This window comes from Leuciscus leuciscus (assembly GCF_965113295.1).
Source record: "Leuciscus leuciscus genome assembly, chromosome: 11".
Classification (NCBI taxonomy): domain Eukaryota; kingdom Metazoa; phylum Chordata; class Actinopteri; order Cypriniformes; family Leuciscidae; genus Leuciscus; species Leuciscus leuciscus.
Genome location: NC_138735.1, coordinates 15,843,327 through 15,855,931, shown reverse-complemented (window position 1 = coordinate 15,855,931; position 12,605 = coordinate 15,843,327). Strand labels below are relative to the sequence as shown.

General features: G+C 40.9%; 2 protein-coding genes across 2 annotated transcripts in view; both read right to left on the bottom strand.

Annotated features, from left to right (window-relative positions):
• The window catches only part of LOC309509902 (sialic acid-binding Ig-like lectin 13), an 88,620-nt gene extending 87,691 nt beyond the window's left edge, over positions 1–929 (bottom strand). Inside the window, exon 1 of the mRNA XM_082184891.1 lies at positions 916–929. The gene's annotated coding sequence lies outside the window, so the exon portion shown is untranslated. The remainder of the gene's footprint in view (positions 1–915) is intronic.
• Positions 1–12,605, bottom strand: part of LOC309509900 (sialic acid-binding Ig-like lectin 13) — a 94,963-nt gene that overhangs the window by 10,952 nt on the left and 71,406 nt on the right. The gene's annotated exons all lie outside the window — the stretch shown is intronic.

The window sequence follows — 12,605 nt, the reverse complement described above, 5'->3', positions numbered from 1 at the left end:
ACCAGTCAACATGTACACTGCAGAACACACTACAAAGTGTTCAATACCTGTTATAGATGATGTGTGAACGTATTAATACATAATTTATAAAGCTTTCTGCATCCCCTAATCTAAAGTGTAAACTATTCATGTTATAGTCATGTTTTGCAAATAATTCACTCATCATTAACTAATCATTTATAAATTACTTATAATTGAATTGACAAAACATTCATAAAATGTTACTACTTATTAATCAATTATGAATGCATATTCATGTTTTGTAAGTGATTAGTTCATTAACTTATTATTTATAAATGACAAGAATGAATTAACAAAATATTCATAAAATGTTAGCATATCACTTATTAATCAGTTATGAATGTATAATCATGTTTTGTAATTTATAAGTTAATCATTAACCAATAACTTATTAGTGACTTATAACTGAACGTTATTAGGGGACAAGCACAGAATGCGTATAGGCACATATTGAAATCGTTGGCATTCTTATTATTATTCTTCCGCTCTGGGAGTCTATGGCAGCCCATAGAACCGCTTGTGGGAAAGTTCTAACATTTCTCCTCACTCTGATCACACCACATCAATTTCGTTACTGCGCCACTTATTGGTCAAAAGTGACAAACCATTAAATCATATTGTTAGTGACTGTACATATGATTTTTTTAACCCATTTTGACTAAGACCATCTTAAAAATGTCTTTAATTGCTCATAGTTGCATTTGGTCTGACACTCCCAGCCATGTTGGCATGACTTATCGTCTTCTTGCGCTTGGCCCCGATAATGGCTGCTTGCAGCTATATTTATAAAGTGTTACCCTTTATCAGATAAATAAGTGTTGTCATGAACTTAATGTTTACAACATGTTTCTTATGATTTATACTTTCAAAAAAATCACAAGAGACAAGCCTTACCTCAGAGCAGTGCAGTCAAAGAAAAGCAGAAGTTCATGAAAATGTCTTCCTTTATGCAAGATCTCTTAAACACTTAGTGACGTGACATACTCTTGATGATCTCCCAGCAGCACTACAGGACGAGATATTACAATCAGCCTTTGTTCATTCTGTGCTTATGTTTGTCAGTTGTTCAAAGAGGATGGAAACCATTAAACAAAAATATGCAGATAAACTCAAATTCAATAATAATGTTTATAGGGTCATATCAAACAAGGAAAGGTAATGTATGAATGTTTGTTTGATTGTATTGATAAATGTTAACATTTGCATGTAAAAATAATTTAAAAAAGGAACTGAAACCCAAAGTTTCTAAAGGTGTCTCATTCTGCTAGTTGGTTTAAATAGTTTTAGTGATGTGATGTCCTATACCTCTGACCACCCCCTGTAATACAGGAAGACACACAGAGCCTTTAAAGGGGTGGTTGATTATGATTTCACTTTTTTAACTTTAGTTAGTGTGTTATGTTGCTGCTTGAGCATAAACAACATCTGCAAAGTTACAACGCTCAAAGTTCAAAACAAAGGAAGATATTTGCTTTTAAAAGTTTTTTGAGGACTACAACAAACGGCTGGTAGGGACTACACAAGATTCCTCCCGGGATAGTGACATCACTAACCCTAAAATGTACATAAACCCCGCCCCTGGGAACATGCAGTCCATGTTGAGAAGAGAAAGAGTTTTTGCAGTAGAGCACATTTGAGAGTCTGCTCAAGCTGTCGCATCCGTCTTTTCACATGCAGTGTCGCTCTGTAGGCATCTTACAACAGTTCCCACACAAGCGATTTATAGATTATCATGACAGAATATGCTACTCAAATACTTGAAGATAGTTAACTCCACATCAGCAACATAAATTTATCAACTAATGTCCTGTTGCATTCTACATGTTGTCACTTCTTCTTCTTGAGTCTCTCCATCATTGTCCGAACAGTTTCTGACATTTTAGTGCTAGTCTGCATGAGGTAATCGGAGCTGCTAACACTCACAAGCTCTTGAAGCTCCGCCCTCTGTGTCAGGAGCAACAGCTCATTTGCATTTAAAGCTGCAGTAGGGAGTTTTTAGAAAACGTTGACTTAGCCTGAAAAATTTGAACAAGCACAACTTACAGGTCACTCCTCCTCGCTCTCTGCTGCGCTACAGCCCTCCCTCCACAGCTCCTCCCCCACAACGGAGCCTGCCATGAACGCGCAGGCTAGTAAGCAGGGTCACCGATGACGGCAGATAAACAGTTATCGCACATTCACTGGTAGGGATGAAACATCAACAATATGCTTTACATTGATTATGGCCTGCCCATACTTTGACTACAAACTTGGTCCTCAAATCATTACGTATTTTGCAATACATGTAATGTAACTTTATAACATTGCACTCTTTCTATAAGTTATAAATAGCTAGTAAGATAATATAAGTATGTAAGTAATTATTCTAGCGATATGTAATGCTAAATAAGGTTTGCTAGTACATTATTTCAGCAACATGACAAGCCAGTGTATTAGCAGGTTTCAATTGTTGCTTTGCACAGTGCGTGACATTTTATCTGTATGTTATGCGGCTATAGAGTTTTGACATTGAGTCAATGGGCTCCGACAAGGAATTTACTCTATTTCTAATTCTTTCTTTTTCGATTGTTTATTGTCATCTGTCTTTTTCCGTTTACCTGTCTTTGTTGTATGAGCAGGTGCCACTCGAGAAATTGGAAGTTTTGGTTGTTTGTCCGCCATTAGCAGAGATGGGGGACTCGAGTCATATGACTTGACTCGAGTCAGACTTAAGTCGCAAATTTTAGGACTTGAGACTTGCTTGACAAATATTAATAAAAGACTTGACTTGACTTTGACTTGATATTCATGACTTGAGACTTGACTCGGACTTGAGGTAAATGACTCGAAATAACTTGTCTTTTTAAAAATAAATATCTGTATTTGAACGCACCGCAACAATCACGTGACGCAGCAGGAACGCGCGCTGTGTGGACAAAAGCCGTAATAATGCTGTGTCGTAGTGATGACGCTGAAGCGCGGGATCGTTCGCCAGCTGTGAAACGGTACGTAATGCGCAAGTTTATGATGAATCAGAGAAAAAAATAAAAAATGCACAAGCGTGGTTTCTCCAGAGAGAGAGAGAGAGAGAGAGAGAGAGAGAGAGAGAGATCGCAGCTCATAAGCAAACTTAAGACATTACATGTCTTTAGGGGTTGTGTGTGAACGCAATCTCTGATTCCGGGAAATCACTGGCACTGCCAGACTGGCAGTGTGAATGAACCTAAATCAAACGAACCCGGGTCAAATCTTGGGTCACTTTATCCGTGTATTTTCTGGAATCTCTGTGTGAAAGGGGCTTTGGTCACACACCCTGACAAAGGCTCATTAGCCACAACGCATAGTTGTGCAAGTACTTGTCACCCATTTTTTTAAAATATTAAAGCCATGATGAAATAAAGGCTTTCTATATATTTTTAATAATATTCGAGTGCCTTGGATTAATGATTTTTTTTTATGATCTGAATAATCCCTTACATACATTCAAATTTTCTTGAAAATGAAAATCAGGTTAAAATATGTTAAAATATGCCATATTCCAGTTTTTTCTTACCTGCATGCATCCCTTTGTACTGTCTAGTTATATGCTACCAATTTTGTCTGCTATCCCAGGGTTGCCTTGAATGTTAAAAGAAATATAAAAAAAATCTAACTGTAATTTAATAATAATTAATAATGCATAGGTACAGTCTACCGTTGTCTGGGATTTGTTTTCATGATAATTGAATGTAAAGAGTTTTATCTCTAAAAACTGTTTAGCTTATACCGCTAGTATATAGGGCATAGAGTAAGTAAAAAGAAATCGCTAGTTAATACCACTAAAAGATTGTAAAAAGACACCTACACACAAAGAAAAAAAACATACAGACTTTCGAACCGAACCATGCATACACAAATACACAAAACAAAAATTCAAACTTGCAAGCACAACCATGCACACATGCAAACAAACAATACACTCTTCACTCATACACACGCACACACATTCACTCACAAATATTAATGAATCAATCACACTCAATCAAATCTCTCTCTCTCTCTCTCTCTCTCTCTCTCTCTCTCTCTCTCTCTCTCTCTCTCTCTCTCTCTCACACACACACACACACACACACACACACACAGTCAAACACAACCATGGACATGCAAACAATACACTTTTCACACATACACATGCACACACATTCATTCACAAATATTAATAAATCACTCACTCACACAGATTAATAATGTACAATAGTCAATCCACCTGATTGACAGGTGCAAGTTTTGTGTCAATTCAATTATTACTGTTTTTTTCTTGTTATTCTTTTGTTAAAAAGGAAAGATCTAACTTGTTGGGATGTGTTCATGTTCCATAAAGGGGATGCCAGTTTGAAGAATGCCATTTGGTGGCATAGGAACCATTATACTTGAATTGTGAATTGTTTAATACCTTTTAATGGTCTTCTGCAATGTTTGAGGCATATTTATTTTTCATGCTTTAATGTTGGCCTAATTTCAGTTACATTTACATTTTAGGCTATGTAGTTTGAAATGTTTATTTATTTTTTATTGTAGTAACCACTCAGCTGTATGTGGAAATGCATATTTAAAAAAAAAATGTTGCAAATAAAACCATAGTCCACAGCTTATGTAGTTTTAAATTATTTTAATATATAAATTCAGTGAAATCATCAAACGTTTGTATGACTTGCCAGTGACTTGTGACCCAAGCTATGACTTGACTTGACTTGCTTGACATAAAGCAGTGACTTGACTTGACTTGACTTGCTTTTCACAAAATTGACTCGGACTTGCTTGAGACTTGAAGGTTAAGACTTGAGACTTACTTGTGACTTGCACATGTGTGACTTACTCCCACCTCTGGCCATTAGCACAGCTGCGGCACACCGGCAATCTTGATTTTGAACGATGAACTGTACGTGCTGTGCAAGAGAGGGGTGTGATCAGCGCGTACACGAGCTAAGACATTCCTCCTGGCTCTGATTGGTTGTTTCTGACCGGGAGCGGTGTATTTCTGCAAATGGCAATAGGACCACTGGGAGGAGCCAGAGGAGCTTGATTTTTTCACAGATTATCTGTCTCATATTCTACTGTCAGAACATAATGACAGTTTTAACAAATATGTAAAAAAAATAATTTTTACAAGAGTTACCTATTGCAGCTTTAAAGGGACACACAAAACGACACGTTTTTGCTCACCCTCAAAAAGGAACAATTTTAACATGCTGTAAAAAATTATCTGTGAGGTATTTTGCAGGGGTGTGTCATGCGACTCGACTTGACATAATCAAAGATGACTTGCGACTCGACTCGGACTTGAGCCCTGTGACTTGGAGAGACTTGACCTACCTTCTAAATCCACAGATCAGAGTTGTAATCACTGTAGTATAACACTGTATCATTGACGCATGATCACAGCGCTGATTACTGCTTTCACACCTTTGGCACTGAGCCAAAACTTGTTTGCATAGTTCAGCAGCGCTTGTCAGTTGTCATTTATCACACGTTCAGACAGTTTTCAACCAAATAATCTTTTTTTGTTTTGTTTTTTTTTCACAACAAATGCACATTTTAGTCTATAGGGAACTATAAAGTCTTCTCCCTGTTCACCAGCCACTCACTTACATGTCTTTCGGGAGAAATGGATGGATTCACGTTTTGTAAAAATGACAGGCACGTAGCCCCAAAAAGTATCACGTGACACTCACTTTGCCATGGAAATAGGAATGTTCTACAATTACTGTCGCGTTAACAAAATAATTTAACCAGGGACTCAATATTTTAAACTTAATGTATAGCAAATCACGATTAATTTTTATTTTGTTGAGTTTTAAAACTAAAGTTAGTTTTTTCTTGTTTGGTTTATTTTAGGTTCCAAATAATGGCTTAGATACACTCATAGACACATTCTTTCTCACACACCTACAAAATGTGTAGCAGTTATTTCTATGAAATGATTTTGCCTTTGTTACTCTGTAACCAATAAAATTGTTTTTTTTCAATGCCTTTTCCTCATTTTGTCACACGTTAAGAACAATCCCTAAATTGAACTGAGATAGATGGGTGCCCTTAGTGAAATAATGAAAATTTTATTGCAATCATGAAATTTAACTGCTAAGTCATGAACATATTTTAAAAGCCTTCCTGATATAAATTAGTATATATTTCCTTTACTATAGTAATTAACACTGAGAAACTATTTTGTGCAAAAAGCACTAATGACTTGTTTAAGACTTGAAGCTTAAACTCGAGGACTTGCGACTTGACTTGGACTTGTCTGTCTTGACTCTGGACTTGACTCGAGACTTGAATGCAAAGACTCGAAACTGACTTGTGACTTGGAAAACAATGACTTGGTCCCACCTCTGGTATTTTGAGCTAAACTTCACATACACAGCCTGGGGACATCAGATATGTATTTTACATCTTGTGAAAAGGGGCATTATACCACCCCTTTAAAGCTGCTGTATGTAATTTTTTGACTGTACTAAAGTATAAAAATAACATCATGTGTTTGCAATTATTTAGGAAACGTGATAAGTTCACATACTTGTTTCTCTGAAAAACAATGCTACAGCCAGTTATATTACTTTGAAATGTGCGTTCCTTGTAGGTTTTTGTTTTGGTCTGTGTGATCCTGCCCACTGCCAATTTACCCAATAGTATTGTAAACTCGCGCTCGATCGGTCCAAAACCGGCATCCGACCAGCGCGGAAGGTCTTTACGTGTTACTGTCCTTTTCTCGAGACAAAGTATTTTTTGATTAAATGCAATACATTTGAATATGTATTCTCTTGTTATTTCATCTGACTCCATAAATTAAAAGGTTTAATGATATCTGTGCATCATTAAATGTGAGCGAATGTTTGACTATTCTTTTTAACTCTAATGCAAATAATGCCAGTTAGAATAATCAAATGTAACAATTTATTATGTCAGGTAAATGTATCATGCCAATTTCATAATCAATTCAAAGATAATCGATACAAAACATCAAATACTCTGGAAAATGAGAAGAGATGCAAACCCAACAATAAGATATACATGAGGCTGAGAGTTTTGGCCGCTCTCAGCCTCACGGGCTAATCTGAAGTACAGAAAAGGCCCCGAATCATCGGCTGCATTTCATTATATAGACAAACCTCTTTCACATGGAAACATGTACTAACAAAAGAAATTTGCATTCAGAGGTTGCACCTTTTGGGGGTGTGTGACCATTTGCCAGGAGATCGCCTATCTTTGTATGTCAGCTATCTTTAAACTCTTAAAAACCTTATTACCTTTTGTTTTACTTATTTGGAAATGAGACATTTGTACCAGTCGCACTGTGACATTTTAAATGATACCAAACATGAGGGAAGAGGGAATGAAATGTAGATTAGGATGACTCTGAGGTGAAACTTTCGTCTCGATAGTGCACGGGGCTAGTTCAAATGTTAATTTCCAGAGAGGTCCTTTGTCCTCTCAGGGTCTGGTCGCTCTTCAAACAGACTGTCCGGCATTTCCTAATTTCTCAATTCTTACAGTCTCTCCACCCCGGGTTGCCATTTGGCAGAAAACACAGCGTATTGCAGCCATGGAAGCCAGCAAACGAACTGGGTCCGAGATCACAGATTCTACCCGACTTAAAAAGCTTCAGCATCCATCTAAAAATCTCTATGAATGGGAGCATATAAAAACACGGATAAATTAACTCATCCACTTACATGTGTGTAAGCCTCCATGTCTTCCATTGTCAATTGCGCTCGATCCTGTTGTGTGTCCTCAATCAATCAACCCGCGTTGAGTCTGAGGAGGAGGGGGAAGGGAAACAACTCTCTCCATTTATTTGGACTGCAGTACCCATTTCTACCGCTAGCTGTCAATATTACATACTGCACCTTTAAGGGATAATTCACAGCTAGGCGTTCATTACACATTTTTTTGTAAATGACTTGGAAGCAAAACCCCACCCCGAAGCGAAGTGTATTAAAATCATGTAATGCATACTAGCCGTGGATCGAAATTTGACCAAAAACATTAAAATTACGATTATTTTTGTCAGCTATATGACTCTTTAGATCTAGCATTCTGCCTGTTTTAAAGGGTAACTCTCGCCAAAATGCAACCTAGGGTCTTTTTGTTAATCTACCCAAGGCAAACTTTCGTTTAAAAGAATAATTAGAATGGAAACGCCACTTTTAAGTTTGACCGTATTTTCATTTTGGGTCAGATTGCCTTTTGAATGGGAGTGCTTGGGGCACTTCTATGATAGCATCAAAAATCTTTATTTTTAAAACACTAAGAAGGCTCAACACAACATGAAACTTTGCTCGAAGTATCACCAGGGGCTCTACACGTGAACTTGAGCATTGAGAACATTGTTTGTGTACATAGAGTTTACTAAAAAGAAAGATTTTGAACAACTCACTGTAGCTGTGTCTGCCGGCATTTTGACAGTCAAAAATAGTCGATCTCCGAATGCAAAGTAACAGGGAGAAGAGTAAAGATGGAAAGCTCCTAAAGCTTGGTTTCATATAAATTCACGGATAATTTGTTGTTTTGTTGTTAGTGAAAATCAATATTGAACTTGTATTTGAAAAAGGATGCTCATATAAGAAGCAATACTAAAATTCAGAGTCAGTTCATTCACATTCGGAGATCGACTATTTTCGACTGTCAAAATGCCGGCGGCTGGAAACAACAACAGCTGTTCAAAACCTTTATTTTTAGTAAACTCTGTGTACACAAACAATGAAACGAGTTTGTATTTTATCATCGTCCTGAAGTCAATCTTTTTTTATTTTTTTATGGGTTTTGGTTAAATGCCTGAAATAAGGTCTGTGGTGAAGCTCAAAGCACAGGCTCAAAATATTTTCACGCTTTCTTCTACAATATAAAATACATCAGTCTTCTTCTTATGATTTAAAAAAAAACTGTTTACTTGCCTTATAAAAGGTGGTTACTAACAAGTTGCTAAATGTGACTACAGAGGTTGTCTGGGACATTACACATCATCAGCTGAACAGGTAAACTCTTCTACTCACTAGTCCGCTTTCACAGGCTTGTTGTGTTTATTACGACGCTCTTGCAAACTATGATAACTCAAACTTTCAGGAAAAATCCTATTGGGTTTTTGTTGAGGGAACCAAGGTGATGCTAACTTCCAGGTTGGCCTACAAAAACATCCCTGCACCAATCACCTTTAGTTTTGAGACTACACCCTTTCCACTGATAAAGAAAGTCTTCTCATGCAGGAGATACGATGTGGAAACGTCTCTGGTTACTGATGTAACCTATGTTCTCTGAATAGGGAACGAGACGCTACGTAGCTTTAAGACGCAGTGGGAACACCCTCTGGGTGTGCCGATTGTCTGAAGCCCTTATAGAATCACGCCAATTTATTGGCTGATGGCGCGGGCGCCGCCCCGACGCTCTTACGTCGTCACATTATACAGGCGCGCGCGCCATCTGCTCCTCAGATTTCTCTGCCGAAAAAGAAGCTTGTCGGCAGCGCGAGGAGCTTGCCAGCGAACGCAGCGTCTCGTTCCCTATTCAGAGAACAAAGGTTACATCAGTAACCAGAGACGTTCTCTTTCATAGGTTCACTCAACGCTGCATAGCTTTAAGACGCAGTGGGAACGAAATACCAAACTCGCCAAGCTAAACGCTGCCGTAACTAGTACAATGACCAGATAACTCACACGACTGGTTCAAGCAGATAAAATTTGGGAACCTGGAGTCATGTCGAGATCCAAACTGTAAAATCTGACAAAAGTGTGTGGAGAGGACCAGCCTGCCGCCACACAAATGTCTTCTAGGAGGGCCCCTCTAAAAAGTGCTTGAGAGGAAGCCACACTTCTGGTGGAATGTGCTCTGATGCTAAGAGGTGAAGGCAGACCGCGCACCTCATATGCCAGTGAAATAGCCTCTGTAACCCAGTGGGAAATTCTCTGCTTTGATGTGGCAAACCCGCGGCGGCCATCACCAAAACATACCAAGAGCTGGTTAGATTTTCTCCAACTGCCAGAGCGATCCACATAGAACTTCAATGCTCGGACAGGGCAGAGCAAATTAAGTTTCCTGTCCTCCTCAGAAACAAAAGGAGGAGGGTGGAAAGAGTGAAGGTTAATAACCTGAGAGCGAAATGCTGTGGACAATTCTTTGGGCACATATCCTGGTCTCGGTCTCAAAGTCACCCTGACCAGACCAGGAGCGAAGTCCATACATGACTCGCTGACAGAAAGAGCTTGCAAATCCCCCACCCGCTTCAACGAAGTCAAAGCTAACAAAAGAGTAACCTTTAGAGTCAGAATCCGCTCCAGAGCTGACTCCAAGGACTCAAAGGGAGCCTCCGTTAAGCCCTCCAGGACGACTGACAGGTCCCAAGGGGGAATTTCAGGGGTGTGCTGGTTTCAGGCGTCTAACCCACGCATAAATGCTGAGACTAACTTCAGTTTACCCAGGGGGATCTCATCCGACTCTCTATGAGCGGCAATAGCAGCAACGTATACTCTAAGAGTGGTAGCGGCCGCTCCAGAAGCAAACTTCTCCTGTAGGAATTACAGCACTGATCCCACTGGGCAGCTGACTGGGCCCCTAGCGTGTGCTGAACACCATGACTCAAAAACCCTCCACTTAGAGGAATACAGCCTTCTCGTGGAGAGGGCTCTCGCACTCGCAATGGTCTCCTGGACGTCAGCGGGAAGACCAAAGCTCAAAGCTAGCGGCCTCTGATGGGCCATACGCATAGCTTCCAAATGTCGGGGCGAGGATGCCATATCCTGTCCTGAAGCTGGGATAGTAGATCTTCCCTGACCGGAATCTCCCGGGGGGGAGAATCTCCAGAAGAGGAAACAGCTCCGAGAACCACGGCTGGGACGGCCAGAATGGGGCTATAAGTAGGAGACGGGCTCCGCTCTCCCTCACTCTGGACAGAACTGCCTGAATCAACTTGACGGGCGGGAATGCATAAAGTTTCCGCATCGGCCATGGCTCAGGGAGAACCAAAGTGGGCATTGGGAAGACTCCTGTGATGCAAAGAGGTCCACTTCTGCTTTTCCGAACACGTCCCAAATCAGGGCTACTGTTAGGCGGTTCAACATCCATTCCCCCGACCTGAGCTTCTGCCTCGACAGAAAACCCGCTGCGAGGTTCAGGATCCCAGGGACATGGACTGCCCTCAGTGAGAGGAACTTGTCCTGAGACCACAGGAGGAGTTGGCGAGCATGCCTGTCCAGGGTGCGCGACCGTGAACCTCCCTGCCGGTTTACGTGGGACACTACCGCCATATTGTCTGTTCTGACAATGACATGGTGTCCTTTGAGAAAAGGGAGAAAGTGATGCAGAGCCAGAAAGACGGCTCTCAGCTCCAAGCTGTTTATGTGCCAAGAGAGGGTCTCGCCAGTCCAGATCCCACATGCTGGTCTGCCTTCGAAAACCGCTCCCCAGCCGGTCATAGAGGCATCTGTCGTAATCATCTGGTGATTACCGCACCCATGCTGACCCCTTTCCGAAGGAAGAGGGGGTCCTGTCAAATTGACAGGGCGCGGAAGCAACTGCGCGACACCTCCAACAGGCGAAGGGCTGGACCCGTGGGCCGAGCCCCTGAGAGCTTCATCCACCACAGAAAAGGTATCATGTGGAGCAGACCTAGGGACCATAGTGTGTTGGTTAATCCTCTGAGTCGGAAGCTGCAGTATAAATAACGTCTTCCAGCCCGAAAGAAACCGTCTCGCGTGCTCCCGGGCTGGGGCATAAATAATAATGTGCAAACTCGACTGGCATGCCACGTGTGTGCTCAGGAGAGGGAGGGAGAGAAAGGGCGAGGCCCGTCTGCTCATGCTCCAAATCCTCCAACTCTACATCCGAACCCCAGGTCGCGGATCCCCGAGAGGCCTCGGCGGTCTCGGGAGCGCGACGGGGGGAAACGAATTACACTTCACCGTAAAGAGAACAGAGTTCCACTTATTCCAGTCGCTGAAGTGCAAAAGACGACGAAGCAGTTGTAAATTCGAATTTTCAGGCTCAGAAAAACCGAAAGCGAAGGGCGAGAAATGGCCGCTTCGTGAAGGCAGAGAAATCTGAGGAGCAGATGGCGCGCGCACGCCTGTATAATGTGACGACGTAAGAGCATCGGGGCGGCGCCCGCGCCATCAGCCAATAAATTGCCGTGATTCTATAAGGGCTTCAGACAATCGGCACACCCAGAGGGCATTCTGCGTCTTAAAGCTGCGCAGCGTTGAGTGAACCTATGAAAGAGAACCCACAGTTTCAGAGGGAATATTATTTAAAGGTGCACTATGTAACTTTTTTGTTCAAAATGTATCAATACACCACCAATTCTTCTTCCAAAATGTTATTTTGTCTTACCCTGATTCACTATGGTAAGCCCAATATAAGTGTTTATGTTTTAGACTGAGCGGGTTTTTGCATGAAATTGCGAACATGTCCCTCGTACGTGCGTGTCTCGTCATATCCGTAAATAGAGAAAGGTTGCTCTGGCTACTTTGACGCATGTGGGACTGCCATAGGTTAATTATCACAATGAGCGAGAAAGGTTGACATGGAGCACACTAAATCTTGAACCTGCAGGGAATCACCTGTTTTAAAAAAACACTAAA